Source organism: Oncorhynchus gorbuscha, linkage group LG14 (assembly GCF_021184085.1).
Source record: "Oncorhynchus gorbuscha isolate QuinsamMale2020 ecotype Even-year linkage group LG14, OgorEven_v1.0, whole genome shotgun sequence".
In the NCBI taxonomy this organism is placed as follows: domain Eukaryota; kingdom Metazoa; phylum Chordata; class Actinopteri; order Salmoniformes; family Salmonidae; genus Oncorhynchus; species Oncorhynchus gorbuscha.
This window is the reverse complement of record NC_060186.1, coordinates 79,509,956-79,516,839: the sequence shown is the minus strand read 5'-3', so window position 1 is coordinate 79,516,839 and position 6,884 is coordinate 79,509,956. Positions and strand designations below refer to the sequence as shown.

Below are 6,884 nucleotides of genomic sequence, written 5' to 3'. Positions count from 1 at the left end.
GAATCAATCTTCAGGATGTTATTTTCATAGACAGACATATATCCAATAATGATCCAACCGGATCATACGTTTTCAGCTGCAGCCAAATGGAACAGCGGTAGCACCCACAGAGGAATGCACCACAGGAAAATGTCATTCTGTCGGGACACTGACTATTTCCCCTCCCATTCGGTCACAGTTCACAGCAAATGCTCCATTCCACTTTCTACTGAATGAGGGCATCTAGTGGAAGGTGTAGGAAGTGCTACCAGATCCATGTCTTGTTGGGAGAGGAGGGGGGCGATGATGTCAAAGTTGACCCACATTCAGAATTTCACTTCTTGTTTGGAAGATTGCCTTCCCTATGAGTTCTGTTATACTCACATACATAATTCAAACAGTTTTAGAAACTTCAGAGTGTTTTCTATCCAATAGTAAGAATAATATGTATATATTAGCAATCTAGGACAGAGTAGGCCTCCTATCCTCAACAAGTTGTAAGCATTTGAAAAACTACAACCTTTTCTACCCAGGTCTGACCACCACGGGACACTGGGTGTAAACGATATAGTGAAATGCTTCCTTGCAAGCTCTTTCCTCAACAATACAGAATCAATATGAAAGAAACAGAGAGAAAGGACAGAAAGAGGGGAGTGACAGCAAATCATAGCACAGTCCATGTGTATGTTCCCATGGTAGCAAGCATCTCCAATCCAAAATTAAATCTAGAATGAGCTTCCTATTTTGCAACAAAGCATCCCTCACTCATGCTGCCAAACACCCTCGTAAAACTGACTATCCGCCAATTGACTTCGGCAACATCATTTACAAAATAGCCCCCAACTCTCAAATTGGATGCAGTCTTTCACTTTTGGAATAACTGTCTTCAAAGTAATGACTCGGGAAGTCGGGTTTGATATGAAAGCTTATTTTAGTAATAATACTTGTTCACGTTACATTTAACAACTTTAGATTCGACAGAGCAATGGAAGTAAGATGCTAGTGAAAGGTCAGCTTAATCACTTCGCACCTGCACATAACTGGCGCCTTGTTTCTCATTCCCTGTCGCAAGGCTTTCTGGAACTTGCAGTCAAAAGCGTAATTCAATACTAACCAAGAACAATTACATAACTGTAAAGAAATATCTTTCGATACAGCTCAATGAATTAACTTAAACATTAACTCTGTAACACATTAAAGTTACAACAATCAAAGTGCCATCCATTATTGTCACCAAAGCCCCATATACTTCCCACCACTGTGAACTGTACTCTCTCGTTGGCTGGCCCTCGCTTCATACTCTTCGCCAAACCCACTGGCTCCAGTTCATCTACAAGTCTTTGCTAGGTAAAACACCGCCTTATCTCAGTTCACTGGTCACCATAGCAGCACCCAACCGCAGCACGCGCTCCAGAAGCGACATCCCCCGGCGCCTCAGCAGAAGCGTCTGGCCCCAGCGCCTCAGCAGAAGCGTCCGGCCCCGGCGCCTCAGCAGAAACGTCAGGCCCCGGTGCCTCAGCAGAAGCGTCTGGCCCCGGCACCTCAGCAGAAGCGACAGGCCCCGGCGCCTCAGCAGAAGCGACAAGCCTTGAACAGACTGCCCGACCACTCAACTAGGGAGATCATAATTTGGTTTGGCCAACTCCTTAATCGTCTATATTTCACTGGTAACCCCCAAAGCCAATTCCTCCTTTGGCCGTCTTTCATTCCAGTTCTCTGCTGCCAATGACTGGAACGAACTGCAAAAATCACTGAAGGTGGAGACTCTTTATCTCCCTCACTAACTTCAAGCACCAGCTGTCAGAGCAGCTCACAGATCATTGCACCTGTAAATAACCCATCCATCTACCTCATCCCCATACTGTATTCATGTATTTTTTTTGCTCTTTTGCACCCCAGTATCTCCACTTGCACATTCATCTTCTGCACATCTATAACTCCAGTGTTTAATTGCTATATCGTAATTGCCTCGCCACCATGGCCTATTTTATTGCCTTTACCTCCCTTATCTCACCTCATTTGGACACACTGTAAATATATATTTATTTTTTATACTGTATTATTCTGTATGTTTGTTTATTCCACGTGTAACTCTGTTGTTGTATGTGTCAAACTGCTATGCTTTATCTTGGCCAGGTCGCAGTTGTAAATGAGAACTTGTTCTCAACTAGCCTACCTGGTTAAATAAAGGTTTAATTAAAAACAAAAAACAAAAACTTGCCTACTGATCTGACTGCTCTTGTTATGTTAACAATAACACTGAAAATGTCTAAAAAGAAGGACCAAGTGTTTTCAACAGGGGGGATCAAACTGATTCTACAACATTTTACAGAGGCCAGTTCATGAAGGAAGGTTTGCTCATTAAAGTTTTTTAGCATGCGTCTATGACAAATCAGGACGGGTCGTTTCACAGAGCAGCCATTACGAACACAGTCTGTAAAACGGTGATCACTAAGGTCATTACAGAAAACACCAGACTGATACTTATCAGGATTATTTGTGAGGGTTGACATTAAGGAGAGTAGCCTTTTCTGGGTGTTTGGAGTCATACCTTGTGGTATTGCTGATAATCTGAGAAAGATGTAGGGAGTCCCATTGATTTAGGACCTGGTCAGGTGGTTTAAGAATGTCCCAGTTTAGGTTACGTAGCAGGACAAATTCAGACTTAGTGTAAGGGGCCATGAGAGAGCTTAGGGCAGGTAGATTACTGACCCGTGTTGATGGAGGACGATAGCACCAAGCAACAGTCAATAAAGAGATATTTGAAAGTTTAATGCTTAAAACAAGCAAATCAAATTGTTTGGGCACAGATTTGGTGGAGACAACTGAGCACTGAAGGTGATCCTTGGAAAAGATGGCCACTCCCCCACCTTTAGAAGATCTGTTTTCTGAGGGTTGGCAGTCAAGACATTGAATGCCGACCCTCAGAGATTGACTGTCGACCCTCAGAGATTGACTGTCGACCCTGTTCGGAGGTGCTAAATACTAATCGGCAGGCAAACATTAGACAATCCTACCGGTGTGTCTGATCTATAATGGATATTACCATCTCTGTCCAAATATCTGTACATAAAACTGCTCAAATGTGAGGTGCAGCAGAGGAGCTAAAGGAGGATGGGCTTATTTTCATGGCCTTGAATGGAATTGATGGAACAGAGTTTCCAATATGTTTGATATGTTTGACTCCGTTCCATTGATTCCATTCCAGCCATTACAATCAGTCTGTCCTCCTCTAGCTCCTCCCACCAGCCTGCTCTGGTGTGGCATTTTGGAGCATTCTGAATAGGCCTACCACCGTGTGCATATTCATGCACTTCAAATGTGAAGAAATAATAGTTTTTCAACATTTGGATCCTAACATTCTGATCTGTTCCATCAGCCTTATGAATTGATACAGCATATACCTCCACTATACTACTTTGATACACATCAGTGGGGATTAAGAATTGAGTACACAAAATTTCCATTGAAAACAAAGTGGTACACCCGCGTATATCCTCCATTACACCACTAACTGTACGATTTGAGAAGGGTAATCCTCCCTCACTGCTTTTGCCTTTTCACATCACCTTCCATAGACCGGTGCACTGCGGTTCAGGTTAGGAGAACTCCCTCATAGGCTGCATTACCAAGGCATCCCAATTCTGATAAAAAAAGACTAAAATCTGATGTGAAAAGATCTGATGTGATTGCTCAAAACATTAATAATTGGAAAAACAATTAGAATTGGGCTCCCTGTGTAACACAGCAATAGGTCAGTTTCTTCAGCTAAAGTGAGGCAACGCAACAACCAATGGTTGCGTGCCACATTATCAACTGTGTCATCCACTGACATATGATGTAGTTTGTTGATACTTAAAATACCTATCAAGGCGATGTAAGATCTGGCAGACTTCAGCAACGTCTAAGCTTTGGAAAGTGGCTGAAGTCTGTATGGACGCAATCACATACTACCTCATAGTCAGTTTGGTCCCAGTCACACAGGCTGAGTTTACACAGGCAGCCCAATTCTGACCTTTTGCCCCGCGTTGCTGGCAAAACGGCTGACCTGATTGGTGAAAAGACCAATTAGTGGGAAAAAGATCAGAATTTGGCAGCTACAGACAAATGAACATGTATGAAATGTAATTTGCGTTCATCAATTGTCTGTTTTTTTGTAAGTTGTTGAACTGAATTTGGTCTTTCTTTTGTCGTCCAATTCTCTCTCTGTTGTTCACCATACGTCAACAGATGACTGCACCTAATCGCATTTGGGAAATTGATTGAACCAGTGGAAATGAAGTTCATTGGCTGACAGCTGTACATAATTAGCCAGCCAGGTGAGAAGGGTCTGGGAGTCCTTTATGAGGTGCAACCAAAACAGCTGTTATAAAATAGCAACCGGGATATTCTGGCAGGCTGTCGAGAATTAGTTCTTGAATACTGTTGTGGTTTTGATCACTAAAATGGCAGTGACTTTTGGACTCTCTTTGAGGTTAGTTTTTCAATGCGTTCATCTGATTGGTTTACATTGTCTTAAAGTGTTCACTGGTTACTGATGTTTAACTGTCTGACTGTTTTGTAGTGTTTCTTGGATTTGTTGCCTGCTAATTGGAGGGATAACTTGTTTTACACTTAAAGGTGCGTTTTGCTTTACATCAAGGTCAAATCACAGGTCTAGTTCCGATCCAAATTAAGGCTGGCATTTTACCACAATGTTTTCTTTGTTTCCTAGGTAACGCTCATGGGCATCTTGCCTACACTGGACCTGAACCAACTGGATCCTATGCCCAAGCAAGTGTGGTGTCTGGTCCAAATGCTAACGCTACTCGCCACAATGCCACGTCAGCAGAAGGTACTGGCCACAATGCCACGTCAGCAGAAGGTACTGGCCACAATGCAACGTCAGCAGAAGGTACTGGCCACAATGCCACGTCAGCAGAAGGTACTGGCCACAATGCCACGTCAGCAGAAGGTACTGGCCACAATGCCACGTCAGCAGAAGGTACGTCAGCAGCAGAAGGTACTGGCCACAATGCCACGTACTCAAGCAGAAGGTACTGGCCACAATGCCACGTCAGCAGAAGGTACTGGCCACAATGCCACGTCAGCAGAAGGTACTGGCCACAATGCCACGTCAGCAGAAGGTACTGGCCACAATGCCACGTCAGCAGAAGGTACTGGCCACAATGCCACGTCAGCAGAAGGTACTGGCCACAATGCCACGTCAGCAGAAGGTACTGGCCACAATGCCACGTCAGCAGAAGGTACTGGCCACAATGCCACGTCAGCAGAAGGTACTGGCCACAATGCCACGTCAGCAGAAGGTACTGGCCACAATGCCACGTCAGCAGAAGGTACTGGCCACAATGTCCAGAAGGTACTGGCCACAATGCCACGTCAGCAGAAGGTACTGCCACAATGCCACAATGCCACGTCAGCAGAAGGTACTGGCCACAATGCCACGTCAGCAGAAGGTACTGGCCACAATGCCACGTCAGCAGAAGGTACTGGCCACAATGCAGCACTGGCCACAATGCCACGTCAGCAGAAGGTACTGGCCACAATGCCAACCAGCAGAAGGTACTGGCAAGAAGGTCCAAATGCCACGCAGCAGAAGGTACTGGCCACAATGCCACGTCAGCAGAAGGTACTGGCCACAATGCCACGTCAGCAGAAGGTACTGGCCACAATGCCACGTCAGCAGAAGGTACTGGCCACAATGCCACGTCAGCAGAAGGTACTGGCCACAATGCCACGTCAGCAGAAGGTACTGGCCACCAGAAGGTACTGGCCACAATGCCACGTCAGCAGAAGGTACTGGCCACAATGCCACGTCAGCAGAAGGTACTGGCCACAATGCCACGTCAGCAGAAGGTACTGGCCACAATGCCACGTCAGCAGAAGGTACTGGCCACAATGCCACGTCAGCAGAAGGTACTGGCCACAATGCCACGTCAGCAGAAGGTACTGGCCACAATGCCACGTCAGCAGAAGGTACTGGCCACAATGCCACGTCAGCAGAAGGTACTGGCCACAATGCCACGTCAGCAGAAGGTACTGGCCACAATGCCACGTCAGCAGAAGGTACTGGCCACAATGCCACGTCAAGTGTGAAGTCCGGCCCGGGCGCCTCAGCAGAAGCGTCAGGCCCGGGCGCCTCAGCAGAAGCGTCAGGCCCGGGCGCCTCAGCAGAAGCGTCAGGCCCGGGCGCCTCAGCAGAAGCGTCAGGCCCGGGCGCCTCAGCAGAAGCGTCAGGCCCCGGCGCCTCAGCAGAAGCGACAGGCCCCGGCGCCTCAGCAGAAGCGACAGGCCCCCGCGCCTCAGCAGAAGCGACAAGCCTTGAACAGACCACTCAACTCGGGAGATCATAATTTGGTTTGGCCAACTCCTTAATCGTCTTATGCCTGTTACTGTGCCTATTGCAGAAAAGGGTAAAGGTAACTGAGGTGGGGAAATGTGCGAACTAATGCGCTTGTTTGAAATGAGGATCTCCTTCACTTGTACATCGTCATGCAAATTGTATACAGGGGTGGATGATACAATGTTATGAATTGTTTTTATAAACATACGACTAAATTGACTTCTGATGTAGCGATATTGCTGACACACTTTTAGGTTCTACGGTTATGCTTTTGATTTAGCCTGGTGTTCCTGCTACTCTTGCATGATTTGCTCAATAAACCATTTGACTTTCAAAAAACCTTGTCCTTAAAATATTATGTTCTCTTCTGCCTACCATGTGCTTGCTGTTTGGGAACAGACTGGGCCTGGAGTAAAAGGGAATTTGTGTTTTTGTAATACACTTGTATGAACAGATTTGTTTCTGGTAGTTCAAATTCTAAAGTTTTCTAACTTGTCAGCTCTCCCTCATATGTTCATACATTACCTGTCCCTTAGTGTAGGCTGTTTGATTTAGAGTAATC

The 6,884-nt window shown here is 45.8% G+C and overlaps 1 long non-coding RNA gene across 4 annotated transcripts; it reads left to right on the top strand.

Moving 5' to 3' along the window:
• Positions 1–4,315: 4,315 nt before the first annotated feature.
• LOC123995459 lies at positions 4,316–5,691 on the top strand. Of its 4 annotated transcripts, none has more exons than XR_006831844.1 (4): positions 4,316–4,453; positions 4,544–4,599; positions 4,694–4,873; positions 5,579–5,684. It is a non-coding gene; the product is annotated as an uncharacterized LOC123995459 (long non-coding RNA). The 4 variants fall into 4 exon arrangements; XR_006831842.1 differs by having other exon boundaries at positions 4,694–4,903; positions 5,579–5,667; XR_006831843.1 differs by having other exon boundaries at positions 4,325–4,453; positions 4,694–4,843; positions 5,579–5,691.
• The last annotated feature ends 1,193 nt before the right edge of the window (positions 5,692–6,884 follow it).